We start from the raw sequence: 16017 nt of genomic DNA, 5'->3' as shown, positions 1-16017 counted from the left end.
AACCGAGGACGTTCATCAGCAGATGTCCTCAAAATTCTTAGTCAACCTAACTGAAAAAGTTATACCAAGGCAGCTTTGATATATTCGTTCCATTTGTAGCAAACCCAAACTGGAGTTTCTTCCCAACACCAAACCATTATTTTAACACTTCGACACGTATTTCAATCACCAAGTGATCATCTTCAATGTTATTCTTATTTATCCTTCTAGATACCTGCGTCTCAAGTATCTTGAATTAATTTAACAATATTGCCTTTATTACTACACCAAAGGTTCCAAACAGTTTATCACAAGTACTAGTGCCTTCACAATTTCCTTTGACTGTCGAGAGTAGGTTGAAGCACGTAAGGAGGAAAATTTCGAATGAAACAACTTCAGTCTACGACACAAGGGATCGAATATACATGGTATTTTCATCAGGGTCCAAACTCCAAATCAACGTTATGAAATCCTGCACACCTGCCAATTGACTCGCTTAACCAAAACATCACTCAATCATAATATTGTGTATTTTTCACTTACCCCTGATTTTGTCTTTTGCTATTTGTCTGAAAAATTCATGTATCCTCCGGGATTTTTCGGTACGCCTGTGGCCGGCAGTGACATCTAGGGGTGATAACTCTGTCGGAAGCGCAAGTAACTAGTCTTGTTTCTGCAATATATAACATCAGAAATAGCAAGTTGGAGTGTACTTCTCATCTCCAGGATTAATACTTCTTTCCAGTTCGAGTGTCTGAAGTTGTTGAAGTTTTGGGATAAGATGCATTTTTAGAAGGTATATGTCTGTAGTGGGAATAGAGTGTTTGGGTTTATGCATATCTGAGGTTTCATATGAGTTTTGCAAATTATAGGTAAACAGCTGGCGTGTTGAAACTTCAGCAATTGCTTGAGGAAACGATTTGAAGTTATATATCATATATCATATTATCTTGAAATGCAAAGAGTTGCATAGTGACAAAAATATTTCGAAAATCAAAATAATGATGATTTTAAAACAAATATCCACGTTATACGTGAATATACTGAAAAAAACCAAGATAAAGCGGTGTCTGATTGACAACTGCTAGGACAGAAGACCTAGTTTCTGATTGATACGATACTATTATTTATCTAGATCCTGAGTAAGAAAGTTCGCAAATGATGAAAATTTCGTGTAATTGGCTTTCTTTCCGAAGCACCGGAAAGAAAGCCAATTACACATATCTAGTATGACAAATACAATGCTCCAATACAACTTTGTTGAGGAATTCTTGTCAGTGGTATAACTTGTTCAATCACGTCACGAAAAATGACAGTTCAGTTTGAAATGGTGGTCAAGTTGGATCTGGAAGAAAATGTTGGGTAGGAATATACTCAGAAAACAAAATATTCAAAGATCTTGGTTCATACACTGCTTCTGCATTGGATTTGTATTGACTCCTGGAAAGTGGATATATTTGAGCTGATTTTGATGACGCTTATTGACGGCTGGACATTGATAAAAATTGTTCAAGACTTCGAAAAAAGTAGGTAAACAGTTTCTTACTTCAGTTGGGCAGAGCTGCCAAACCTGCTGCTTCCATAGAGAGGAAGTTTTTATCACTTTCCTTATTCAGTTATACTCCATACATTTGTGATAGAATTTGAATAAGAACGCTACACAACATAATATATGAAAAAGTATTGATATAAATTTTCACTTACATGGACAACAAAGTCATGTGTACTACGAAATTCGGAGACAAGATTCTTATGATGCACTGTTTGGATCCTTTGGTGTAGTAATGAATATTACTGGAGTTTTTTCCCAACACCATTCATTTTATATCCTTGCGATTACATCACCTGAAGAGACAATTGTGCTCTTATCACAATGACAGTTTGTACTAACGGTTAGCTAATTCAGTTCTAGAAAAATGTTGTTAATCTGATGTTGGTCTGAAATTGGTACCTTAAAATAAGAGGGTTCAACTGTAGTTGAGAAAAAAAAGAATATTGTAAAAGATATGTAACTTCAATTAGTTTCTGATTTTCGAAGAAATGTTGTAGATAGAAGATCATGATGATTGTTTTTTCAGAAGTTTTCTATATTTCTTTAAAGAAGCGTATAACTATTGTCACTATGTTGTTTCAAAATCAATTTCATGATCCAAATATATCCAGATATATTCTCATGATTTGTTTGGAGAAAGACTCATACAAAAAGTAATCGTTTTCTCAAGAAACTGAGGCGCTTAATAGAAATATATTATATTGGTGTATATACTGTTCAATTACGTTCATACCGTATCAAAATGTTTTGTACACGAACACACGACAAGTGCATTTTCCTCTGCATCGGGTAAAATCGATCAGTGGATAACTTTGTTAGTTCGTACTCAACTGAATCGACTAAGTCAACATTTCGAACGATGATTCAAGTGGACAATGCTCTATTTCATCTTGATATCAACTGAATACATTCGCTGATTGATCTTCAAAGAATATTGCTTCCAGGTGAAACATCAGGTTGCAGACGTGAAAATACACTGGAACTGAATGTATCATAGAACGTATTTGTCCAATTAAATTCTCAGGTGATACGTGTTCCGAAAACCAGACCCGGCCATCAACAGCTTTCTTGTGGAAATACAATATTTACAGTCCTCTTCCCAGATGAAAAATTACTCAGCTTGAGGAAAAAGTGCTTATGTGTTTCGGGAGATATAGTATACATAAATATTTATTAAAAAATGGAGGCCGTTTCCGCCTGACCCAGGAAATGGTCAAATAAAACAGACCATAACTCAACGACTCTCCGCGATCTAGAATTATTCGTTTAGGTGCGGATTCTTGAATTCAGAAGGTGGTTTGGGACATTTCAGTTTATACCCTTATGCGAATGTTGCTATATTGAATTCAAAAATATATGTATTCGATATCTGAGGGAAAAATGAACTGGATCGATCATTGTTTTGTCCCATAGAAAAAAAAATATGGAAAACGAACTGTGGCTATAACTATATTTTTTCGTGATTTTGGAATGAATGAAATTGATAACTTATGATTTCGAATGTGATAGTTACACATTCCATGAACTTGAAACTCATCAGTTCGGCTACCAAGCAGAGCACATGAATATGGCAACACTGGAAAAAATGAAATTTACATTGAAATGTTCATTCTAAAAGATGAAAATTACTTTGAAAAATACTCTCTGTAATGAATTATTCACATTCGCAGGTGTAATTTTAATAAGCAATGTACTTTTTATTGAGAATTCAATATTCGTCCAGTGTGTGAAATCAAAACGTTTTATCACATGGAAAAAAACTTCTAACTGAAAGATGGATTATCCCGCGGCAGAAATATTAATTTTCGGCATGTGTTAATCGAAAGTACAATTACGCTTGTATTTGTGGGCGACCTTTTTCCTGTTAGTTACTGAATAAAGACGAGTAGTTAAATGTTCAACATGTGTTTCAATATATTTCTAGGTGTTTGTATGAAATATGTGAAGGTGAGTACATTTAATGTAAAATTTCAATAATAAGGTTGCCGAAAGACGATTCAATTCATAGAGTTTTCTTATGACAAATCATAGACTGTTTTTGAATGATTAGTATATTCTAACCTCACAACACTAATTATTTTATTTGTATCGTATAATTGGTATACGAGTATAACGTGTCGATTGATTTTTCAATAATTACAGAAAACGTTTTGGAATACTGTTGTGATGATAATTTATTGTTAATCATAATGTAGTTCAAATATATTTGGAAATAGATTCCAAACAGATATAGTTCAGTGGCAGTGGCGCGGCATAGAACGTGTTTTTATAATGTGAAAAAATAATGTCGGCAGCCGCTGGTCGATTGTGACTTAGCCAAGATCGCGTTCAACTCGACTTGCGCTTCGCGATTGTCCTAGCCTAGAAGTTGTGACGCTTCGAAAAATTTCTAGTAACTTTCCTTTCGGCTTCTAGAAACTTTCATTACTATGTATGAACACTACCAATAGGCAGATCGTGAAGTTTGGTTGAAAGGGCGGTACGAAGTGATCCAATGAGGCGATATACATTTGAGTATTACTCCGAAGTTCCACTTGAAGTGTTTGTGTTGTTTGTGTAGCTGTGAAATAAAGTTGAGTTCAATTATACAGTATAGTTAATTATTGTCGAACCCATAGGGAAAACTCAACAGTATGTACCTACGTCTTAAAAATGTGCTATTCAACTTAATTTTGATTCAATCGTTATTGAAGTTATTCCGTAGAAGTAGAATCCGTTGACCCGGGCTCACCGAACCTTTCTGAAATAATATATTCAACTTAGATTTTTCTTATTGACAACAAATTTTTGATTTCACATTCATTTTCTGTTTCATGAAACTCCACAGTTAAATGGAAAACGTTCATTAATCTACTCATCTCTTTGAGGCAAATGTATACATAAAGACAAATTCACGCCTGAAGTAATTTTGTAGTCGCATACTATGTCGAGCTTTTCTCCAAAGGAATGAAACAATCTCCAAAGCCTACTTATCATTCCCTCATAGCAATGCCACGCTTTCTACAAAAGTTCAACGTTACAACTGCTGATAGTTCACGTAGTTGTAATAAAATTGGAGAATAAGAAAAGGAACTCCTTTGGAATAACGAAGGCGTAACGGAGCAGCCAATTTGAAATTTAACTTCGAGACAAAAGGCAAATTTTAACTAAAAGGAGACGAATTTTCTCTTGCATGTGAATAGTCGTAATGAGGACCCATTCCTTCATACTACCCATGATAATAATTACAAATCTTCATAACATAAACTTCATTCCCAATACGCGCTTATACCGTGACGATTTGTAATTATAAAAAATGAAAAAATAAACTTCCTTCGTTATTACACCACTTTTATCTGTAACCGACGTTACTGCAGTTTGATCCTATAGTGAAATTTTCAAACGAATAATAAACAAACAATAAACTGAAATAATTAACAATGTACACACTTATATACCTATACAACTACAGCAGGTAATAACAGACGGTCCTCAATGACTGGGGAGTATACCAGGTCATTTTGGTCATTTAATAGGTTACATTCGCAATGCTTATGCTTATGAATTTCCAAGGATTCCAAATAATTGAGTTTCCAACCCTGCAAAATTTCTGTATCCTTCAGATTCAGGAACTTGTGGTTGCATTCCAAGGAACGGTTTGAAAACGTCGATTCATTTTTGCCTAGTCTGAAGGACCTTCCATGTTCAGCATACCGTCATTGTCCAACAAAAACATTCCAGACACATGAGATATCTCCATAGTTCACTTTATCTTTGGCACCAAAAAGGAAATTAAATAACCTAGCAGGTGGTCTGAACGCAAAAAAAAACAATAAAACTTCTGCTTTGTTTTTTCTGAAGATTCCCGCAATTGTCTCTGATCTTTTATCAAAATATGCTAAAGTTACAAATTTCTTGATTTCTGATTGAATGATCTGGGGGTATATGAATCTATTCGTCAATTTGAGACTCTATTTCCTGAGTACCTAAGAGTAACATCCGGATTGTGTCTGCATTGAAAACATCATCCTGTAATATCTGCATAATTGTTTTAATTTTCCAATCCAGATTGTTAGCGGACAAAGGTAATGAGAAAGCTCTGTGTAACATTGAATTGCAGGCTGCTAATATATGACTGTCCAGATGGAAAGAATCACTTGGGATTGTAATGTATGTCTAGCTTGGTTTTCTGAATATATCCAACTCGAATTTATTATGATAATTACTTATAGTCAGGTCTAATAAATTAATCTGTATGTTTTTTCTATTAAGATTATTCATAAATGTCATAAATTGGTTCAGCTGTTGTGTAGTAACTCTGTAACAGGCGAGAATATCATCAACATATCTGTACCAAAAAAGAATATGTTTTTACTTATGTCGAAATTTACTATAGTGGTCTTCAAGCTGTTCATAAATATGTTTGCTAAAAGTGGACTACGAGGTAAGCCCATTGGTATACCTGATCGTGTGCTGGTCAAAATAGCGCTGAAAGGAAGCTGTGATCATTAATCGATTGAAAGAAAAAAATCTGTTGAAAAATCTGCTTGGCCGGTTTAGCGGCAGGTGACCGTTTTCTCGCTTGATTGCAGGTTTCCATAAGTTGTATATCTATACGCTTGCTTGAATGCATCATTAGACAACATAAATGCTGCCTCTTTGAACTTCTTCTCAAACCAGTGTTCCTCCATGTGGATGATCTCAGCTGCTGCTGAGATCATCCACATGGATGCTCTGCTCTGTCGATTTTGCTGGTTTCTCGCCGCTATATGTATCTGTTGTGTCCGGTAATGCGGGCTCTTATTGGCCTCTTAGTTTCACCGATTTGAGATTTGCCGCACTCACAGGGTATTCAGTAAATGCAATTCTTGGAATCGCAGCCCGCGTTTGGTGCCCTGGTTTTCGTGACGCTGCTACGGATGGTGTTTCCTGATCTCAAGCAGGTTTTGATGTTCTACTTGGACCCAGTTCTTGTTATATTTTACGACAATCCTCTGACGTAGGGAATTGGATTCGTGATTCATATACAGTCCGGTATGAAACAATTTTCGGAATATAGTTGTTTCTCACTTAGGTCAGGTAGGTCCTCTTCACCAATACCTCTGAGAATGGCAATTGAGTGTGGACTTTCTTCCCCATTATGATGGTGATGAAAGGTCAAACGCTGTGCTTCAGAAAAGTGTGTAGCTCCATACTATGAAAATGTCATCAGCGTATCTCAACCAAGAAACCCCGAGTCAAGTGGTATTAAGCTGAGATCATACACATACACAAGGAGGAACACTGGTTTGAGAGGATATATGTATTATTTCCTAAATGTCAAGGGTATATGTAGGATTAACTAAGGTAAGGTTTCTTCGAAAGATTTGCCTTATGGTTGTTTTTTCGCTCAATGAAAGTATTTGATCAACACTACCTCGTACTTTCTTCTGCTTCTTATCTATGCTTTCATAATGCATATTTGGAGTCCAATACCGAGTGAATCAGTGAATCGTCTTTTACGATGTTGCATGAACATCTTCCATTAAACTGATGCAAGACCTACAGAATACTCCTGAAGTAATAATTTCAAAGTATCTCTTCACTACATACAAGATGTTGCGTGTGAGCTCAGACTGATAGTTTCCTCTTCTCGTTAAAATCTGGAATACTTCCCTAGCTCTGACAGCCAAAATAAAACAGGGCATATCTCATGTGTGGCTGTGTATTAGTTCCAGTCTATAATTTCCAACATTTTCGCTCGGTTCATGAGCTCTACTTTTCACGTAATATCAATAATTCTCTTGTGTGGCGGTGAGCGAACAAAGTGCATAGCCGGGAGTAGCGCTAAAATCGATATTCGACTGTCGGCTCAAACTCCCTTCGGCTGCTTCACTGTCTTCGCCGAATGCGGTTCTCCATTCTCTCCAATAGTCCAGTCAACAATAGCTATCTCGCAACTTTTGAGTTGACCTTCACCGAAACTTCTAACTAAAGGGTCAGTATAGTATGAGAGTCAGTAGAAATGTATAGTATGAGAGTCAGTACAAATGAGAGAGCAAGACATTTTCCAACAAATGAGTATTTAGTTGAAGGTGCTTGAGGAAACATTGTTTTTTGAAGGCGGTATGAATTATACCGTCAAGAGACACACTGCAACCATCAATATAATGACATGACTTTTAGTAGGAACAAAATATTATATTACTTTCTGTTCGGAGTTTAAAGGTTGTGGTAGAAGGGTTAGTTTTAGTCTTAGTCTTAATGATCTACTTCAGTTTACTTCGAGAGCGCGTTGAATAAAAAGCAACATGGAATTGTTCGGGAACCGTGAAGCGTCCAAAACTGTCAGTATTGAATATAAATGAAGAAACAATTGTTATGAATGTTTATAATTATTTAAGAATACATTATCCGCCTGAAATAAAAACTGAGAAGGAAGTAGTGCATAAATGCGCGAGTATGACCGGTATCAATAGATCAGCAATTCTCAGAATTGTTAAGGAACGAAAACAACAGCTTCTTGGAGCCGAAAGTATACACTGGCAGAAAGTGTTTAGTTATCGACGAAGAAGTCAAGAATTCTATTGAGAGAACAGTACACTCTTTTTGCATAAAAACCGTAATACCTACATTGAATAAAATTTTGTCAGTTATTTGTGAAGACAGTTCTTTTTCTCTGATATAAGAAGATCTAGATTATGGAAGATATATAACAAGAGCTGAACTTTTCGAGATAGAAAGAGCATGATAATTGAAAAATTCCAGATTATAGAGTGAGTAAGAAACTATTTAAGAAAAATGAACGAAGCCAGAACACTGGGTGAATCTATTTTTTAATTGGATGGAACATAGGGCAATGAGGATCATTCCGCCTCGAAGGTTTGGCAAGACCAGAATATCAGAAACCTAAACTGTGTCTCTCAGTACAGCCACACTTTTATAATTCTTGAAAATGGCTTCAAAGTCGAAGCCGAAACGCCGAATCGCGAGCGCGCTTCAACCAGAAATTCAGAATATCAAATCGAGAAAACCCATTCTATTTGTATATCCAATGACATCATTATCAAACCTACGATCAATTTGCTATCATCAGTGTCAATAATTATGATATATAATTGATTTACATCAAAAGACGAATTATAACTACAAATTATAATGTTTTGATTCAAATAGATTGTATAAACAAAATGGATAGTCATTAAAACGTCACCAAATGATACATATTTATGTTTATATGCAAAATTTCATAAATTCAAGTGAGTAACTGTCATATTGATTTTTTTTTATGCTAATATATGAAATGCAATGATATTTTGCCCTTTCTACATGTATTCATTTTTAAATTGAATATTCTGATTATTTTATAGATCTATAGAAGGTAACAATTATTATTATAAATTGTCCTTTTCGAAATCAAATATTTGAACAAAAATTGTTTTGATTTTTTAATTATCTTCGCATCATACAGAATATATCATTGGAAAATTTATGTTGATACTCCCAGTCCGACGCCTATAATTACATTTTTAAGGCACTATGATAAACAGCATCGGCCGCCTCTTTTGAAGTTCCTTGTCGCAAGTTACTATTTTAATGCCTCCTTAGGGGAGTCCTCAAAGGGCATAGAGGGTAGAAATATCGCAGTGACTTTGTGGATGGATTGCAGTGCCATTTGCTTGAGACGACTATGTTGCTTTCTTTGAATTTTTGAAATTCTTCCACTCTCAGACAATACCCAATGTACTATAGTTTGATAATTTCACTCAGAGAAAAGTCACGCATGCAAATAGTTGAGAAGAATGGGTTCGTTTCTCGACTAACTTAAAAACTAATGCATATATTCAAAAATTGGGAAAAACATTTTCAACGTGCGAAAAATTTGTTGAATGAAAGATCTACAGTCCGGAACGGTATGAGCTGATCAACAATATACTTTTAATTGAGCGCAAAAAAATATTGAAAAAAAAAGAGATTTTTACTAGATAGTTGAATAAACAATAATCCGCTCGCAAAAATTACTATCACAATCAATCTTTAAATTATGTTTTATTAATTATTTCAAATTGATTCATTTAATATCATCATCATGAAATCATTTCCTTTTCTCATTATTTCCATATTATTCGTATTTATTTCACATCTATAGCCGCACGTAAAACCGATTACTGGCATGGCGCATTGGGACACGACGTGTCCCAATGCGCAAGCGACTGTGCGATTCTCTTCTCACTGGTTCGGTGTTACGCTACCTATTTCGCCACACTGAGCTTGGATTCTTAGAGTGTATACAGTTTTGTTTACTACAGTATACATAACCTGTGTTCAACTTAATGATTTTTTTTTAATGAATAAAAATAAAATATGTCTGACAGTGATAATTTGGAAAGTGGAAGTGAGCAATCTCCTGCAAAGACACACTATCAGGTAATCAGTTAGTTAATTATATTTTATTATTATATATTTGGTCTGTCTCAGGAGTCAGTAAATGTAAAATCTTTCCTCTTGCTAGATTGAAATTTACACAATTTTCATAGTAGTACTTTCAACTTAATTATTAATTCATTTTAATTTCATGCTTGTGAAATGCAATAGTGAAATAATTGTATTTCAAAATCAGCTAATATAGCGAGTAGCGCACGAATGTTTGTCTTATTTGTTATTAACAGGAACATCCGAAAATAGATGAATGAATAATTTTATAATGATAGTGGTATGTATATGACATTTATAATTGACATTCATAGTTTTTGATCTTTAATAATATATTGCAATAAGTAGCTGAGATTCTTGAGTTTACTATTACTAGTTTACTAGGCACATTGAATTTTTTTCCATGTACATTTCAATTGAATATTCTTTATGAATATTTCAGTACCCAACAATCATCACATATAATATTATTGATGCTATCTCCGTATCTGTGAGACATCCAGTGATGTCTTACAATTCCATTCATTATAAACATAAAACCATCCATTATAAACAAATAATGTTTTTTATTTTAGTGAATAGTAAAAGAGTAATTGAATATATTTAGGTCATTTCATGAAAAAATATTTTCTTCATATATCAATTCATTATAAATATTTACCCGTCTTCCAGTATATCATTTTTTCTCTTGTTCGTTGTAATTTATTTATTATAACTTTTGAACAATTATAGATACGACCAAAACACTTCAAACCTTCAATGTTCACCATTAAAAATTAAAAAAATTGAACTCTCATTCAAAATATTGAGAATAAAATGAAAAATTGTTTACTGAATCAACAAATAATGTGTTTTCGAAATGTATTATTTTTTCTGAACGCGAAACACCGCAGAATATTCATTTGAAAAATGGTTTCTTAATATTGATATTCACGGGCGAATATTCATGTAACGTTTATCAATAAAATAACAAAACAATCCGGGCATTTAAAAAGTTCTTTTTCTCCTTGCTTTCAATGTTTTTTATTTTCAACATATGCAGGGCGTTTCAACGAAAACTTGATCCTCCTGTATGTCAGAAACGGACGGGTTATCGAAAATTTCAAAGAACACGTCAATTTTTTTCATTGACTACACCTTACGATTTGATCTCCACAAACTTTATTTGAGAACTCTTTTTTGGTAGAACTTGGGTGGAATTGTAAATTACTCTGGATGAAATTTCAAATCGAGTAACACCTTGATCATAATATTCGATGGAAGCGTACTCAATTTGATAAAAAAGAGATATCTGATGCTGAGGAAATTTGGATACAGTGTGCACAACAAGAGGGTTTCCCCTCAGATATATGCTGCCTCAAGAATGGAAAACCTTTGAGTGGAAGTAGTAAGCTTTCCAGTTTATGTCCTGAACTAAAAGATGGAATTATGGTTCTCTCTGGCCGAACAAATATGTCACAAAATTGCTCATCCAGCATTATCATGAGAAATTTCTTCACAGAGGAATGGAACTGGTACTGAACGAACTCCGACAAAAATATTGGGTGATTCATGGCCGAGCAGCAGTTAGAACAGCATTCTCCAGATGTCTGAAATGCAGAATTGTAATGAGTAAACCACTACCGCCCATGATGGGACAAATACCAGAAGAACGATTGAAAAGAGAAATCAGACCATTTGTCAATATAGGAATGGACTACTTTGGACCAATTTTCGTGAAAATTGGTAGAAAAACAGAAAAAAGATGTGGAGTTTTGTTCACCTGCTTTGCAGTGAGAGCCATCCACCTTGAAATAGCCCATAGCCTCAATACCGACTCGACCATTCAAGCAATATTGAGAATGGCCGCAAGAAGAGGACAACCTCATGTTATTTTCTGCGATAATGGGACGAAATACATCAAGTCATCGAAGAAATGGACCATTCCAGTTTAATTGATTGTATGCCTGGAAGAAGAATCACTTTCAAGTTCATCCCTCCTTCTTCACCTCACATGGGAGGAGCTTAGGAGAGATTGATTGGAACAGGGAAAAGGATTATTAGCAAATTTCTCCATAATCAAAGTTTTCGAGAGGAAACACTGCAAACTTTTTTTGCCGATACGGAAAAGATCGTTAACTCTCGACCTTTGACTAGAGTATCGTCTGACACTACCGACGCAGAGTCACTTACTCCGAACCACTTCTTGATTGGTTCTTCCAGTGGTGATGGTGACTTAGTACCATTGAATCCAAATTCAGACAATCTGAGGAGAGAATGGAAAATATCTGGCATGTTATCAGATTCTTTCTGGAATCGCTGGACCAGAGAGTACCTACCTACCTTATCAATGCAAAGTAAATGGACAAGAGATAATAAACCCATAACATTGAATGATATCGTCATATTGATTAATGATCAAGCCCCTAGATATAACTGGAAGTTGGGCAGAATAACCGGCATATATCCTGGAGCTGACGGGAGAATCCGGGTAGTTGATGTTAAAACATCAACTTCGGAATTCAAACGATCAGTAACGAACATTGTCAACCACCTTCGAACACACAGTTTATTGTATTGTTTTTACTATAAAGAGTTTTACAAAAACCGTGACACGTGTTTTGCTGTACAATAGCTTCCTCAAGCGTAAACGATCGTTTCGTCATATAATAAGTTTTGCCACCTGCTTACAAATCTCATATGCATGTGTAATATTTCTCTTCATTTCAATTAACATTCAATACATGAAACTCCGAAAGTCTGTTATTCAGTGCATTCTTTTTTTTAGGCATTAATCATCATTATTAATAAGACTCCTGATTTCCATTAAGGCGTGCCTAGGGTCACATCTGTTTACAAAAACACTGCACAGAAAATCTGGTATAGATGCACCATGACGATATTCAATATTTCAAGAAGAGGAATTCAAATGAACTGGAAAGGTTTTAGCGTTCTCAGAATACTGTGTAATCACAGTATCTTTCGATTCAATCTCTCCGGATCCTTTCAAACTACACGAAAATACCTGGCAAGGGTGTATTTAAATTTGAAATATGGTATAAATATGCTCGTGTTCTATTTGGATCATTAAGGTTGAATACATGAGAGAGTGGGTATCAATTTGAATATTTACCTGATTTGTATCGATGAAATGCCGAGGAAAGCAGACACGAATAAATATAAATGCTCTGCACATACGAATACATTAGATCAGAGAAAAGGACAAATGGAGATGGATTTATTGATTATATGTTTGTCTGATCAAAGAATGTGAACCTTAACGGCCGGAGATTAAATTAATGAAAGTTTTTTTTACTGTGGTCTGCAGGATTTTATGTCTGGCATTGGTGGTGGTGTGGTATAGGTCGCAGTGCCCGAAATGGTACTCGAGTTGAGGTTCTCGTTGTTCCGAACCCTCTTACTACGATGGTGGTATTTGACTATAGTTTAATATCATTTCTCAAGTGGATTACCCTGTATATAATAATAATTTTGGAATCTACAACAATTACCCGACAACTTTTCTTAATATTTTCCTATACCTATCTGTTACCGTTTTCGAAATATGAATCAATTTCAATTTATATCATTTTTTTGAGGACAAAACACATTGGATTTGAATCGCTGAAGTTTAGAACCATTTGGAAAAACGTTCTCAGGAAGTTTATTCCACATAAACGCAATTCTCCAGATGAAAGAGTTATAAAACAGTGAAGTTCGCGGTTTACTGAGTTGAACCTCAAAACTATGAGCAGCCACAGTCTGTCGCGTATTTCTGATATGTACCGCACTTGGTGGAATCAAACGTACTAAGTCATACTCGACCACTTTCCGTGAAAGTATCTGTAGAAGAGAGACAAATCTCCAAGCTGTCTCTGATGTCCAAGGGTATCATGGTGTGATCTGAGCTCCATAAAGCATCAAAATTTGCTGAGGTGTGAACAGTTTTTCGGTTTGGAATAGTGTACAAAGCTTTTGGGAAGCAGCCTTTGCAATTCCAGCGACATGATTGTGCCAAGACATATTGGTGTCCATTTCAACCCCCAACAATATTATCGAAGCAGAAAGCAGATTTGTCGTGGAGAAAACCGATGCCTAAGTTTTTGTGTTATTGAATTGAACCTGTTTTTTTTCGAAATCACTTCTAGATCCTCATTAAAATATGCAACCTCCTGCTACCGGTGAAGATGTGCCTCCGTAGCCTATGTCCTGGAATCTGACTGGGATGACGAGATAAGTGTGCTGGCGTCAGCAAAGCAATATATTGTATTCTTGTTTTTTTTCCAATAAGTCATTGATATTCAATAAAATGAGGGTTAGAGACAATATGGAAAGTATTCGAGAGATACTGAAGCTGGAGAGCCATACACAAAAATGGTCCGACAAAACATAGCATCGAAGTTTGGCCAACAAACTCTCATGCCACATACGGTCAAAGGCCTTAGAAATATCAACAGCAACAGCTCTTGATTCAGAAACCATGACCTCTAGAAATATTGGTATCCTTGAGTTAAGAAATACTATGGAATCGAAATTTGGTTTGGAGTTAGGTGATACTTGCAGGCTTCCCACACTTCAGCATAACCTCTGTTACTTTAATACAAGGTGGTAAAAAATACATTATTTTCGTGTCAAAAGAAACACCATGTGTATTAATACAAATTCAGAAAGCTGTTAAAATTTCTATGTACATCATGCGTATACCTAACTAGTTTCGGACTTACGAGCAGTAGTTTGTGGAAATGTCCCTTCAGAATGGTATTCCCATTCGGTATTTTGTGAGCAGGCCATTATTGCTATTTGACACTAACTGTGACATTCTCCTAATAATATTGACTTTTTTGTCACTGCAGAAATCTCAAATACCTTCAAAATGAAGGGAAAAAACTATTCAAACGAAGTTCTTACGAATTTTTTTATTATTTTTGGACAGTGTGATGAAATCGTCAGCAGAAAGGTATCCGAATCTACCGCTAATGAACCTCAAATAATGTATGCGAATGTAGAACAATTTCAATGCACTTAGAAGCAAATTAAGAGAAACCAATCTACGCCCGCTAATTATAATATTAAACCAGAGTCGAATACCAGATACTTACAATGTTTCAGTATACAAATATTTGTTTAAAGAAGCAGGTGAACATATATCTTTGTAGTGATGAATGAAAGGATTTTATTGACATTTGAGCGAAACTAAGGAGAAATGCAAGTAGTTCATTATTTTACATGCATCGCTAGCACTTGCTAACTTTTTCGAAATTTTCTAAACCAAATCAGCCTTATTCCAGAAAGTTCGAAGAATCTGGAGTATGTTTAAAAATATCATCTAGGCAAGGATGACTAGTCGTCGACTATTCGACACGTACTATTCATCTAGAACAACGGTCGGCAACAGGCGGACCGCGAAAAGTCGAACATCGGGCCGGCAAATATTGTAATTTGTTAGTATAAAAATTATAATGCAGATAAGGTATACCATACCTTTATTAATTGAAGTAATATTTTTAAACCACCTAGAATTCAACTAAGTATGTACTTTATTTCAAGTTGCCTAGTCAACTTGTTTTACAAGTACCTAAAACTGATATGGTAGTAGGCAGGGAGTAGCAGACTGTCAGTAGTAGCGCAAACCGCGGAGCAACCATTGATTTGTTTTGTGATTTTTCGCGTTTTCATAATATTTTCGTACCTATGGATTATAAAAAGCGTGGAGTGGAACTAGGAGGTTTCTGGCAGAATTGACTGAACAATATTGTTTTACGCTGCCTAATAGGCCTCAACCGGTTCCATTGTGCCTTACATGCAATTAAACTGTCGCGATTGTTAAAAGTGGAAATTTGAAGCGACACTACGAAACTACTCATCAGCAATTCCACAAAAACTTTCCTCTTGGCAGTCAGGCTCGTAAAGAAAAAATCAGACATATTTCAGTTCTTACGAAAAGAGTACAAAATTACTAGTTCGTTGCATAAGCGAGCACGAAAAATACACAGAAGCAGCGCTACATGTGCTGGACGCTTAATAAACAGCAGAAACCATTTGTAGATTCTGAGATGGTAAAAAAATGTATGTTAGAGATAGTCACGGCACTTTTTGAAGAAAAAAAGATGTCGCTG

The 16017-nt window shown here is 35.3% G+C and overlaps 1 long non-coding RNA gene across 2 annotated transcripts; it reads right to left on the bottom strand.

Annotated features, from left to right (window-relative positions):
• Positions 1-217: 217 nt before the first annotated feature.
• Positions 218-1795, bottom strand: LOC141481898 (uncharacterized). Of its 2 annotated transcripts, none has more exons than XR_012465226.1 (3): positions 1684-1795; positions 523-652; positions 218-474 (listed from the first exon to the last, which is right to left on the bottom strand). It is a non-coding gene; the product is annotated as an uncharacterized lncRNA (long non-coding RNA). The 2 variants fall into 2 exon arrangements; XR_012465227.1 differs by having other exon boundaries at positions 219-459.
• Between the last annotated feature and the right edge of the window lie 14222 nt (positions 1796-16017).

Source organism: Leptinotarsa decemlineata, unplaced genomic scaffold (assembly GCF_025532065.1).
Source record: "Leptinotarsa decemlineata unplaced genomic scaffold, Ldec_3_MD MMD2_tig00000505_RagTag_RagTag, whole genome shotgun sequence".
Lineage (NCBI taxonomy): Eukaryota > Metazoa > Arthropoda > Insecta > Coleoptera > Chrysomelidae > Leptinotarsa > Leptinotarsa decemlineata.
The sequence above is the reverse complement of the archived record's forward strand: the minus strand, read 5'-3'. Positions and strand labels throughout refer to the sequence as shown.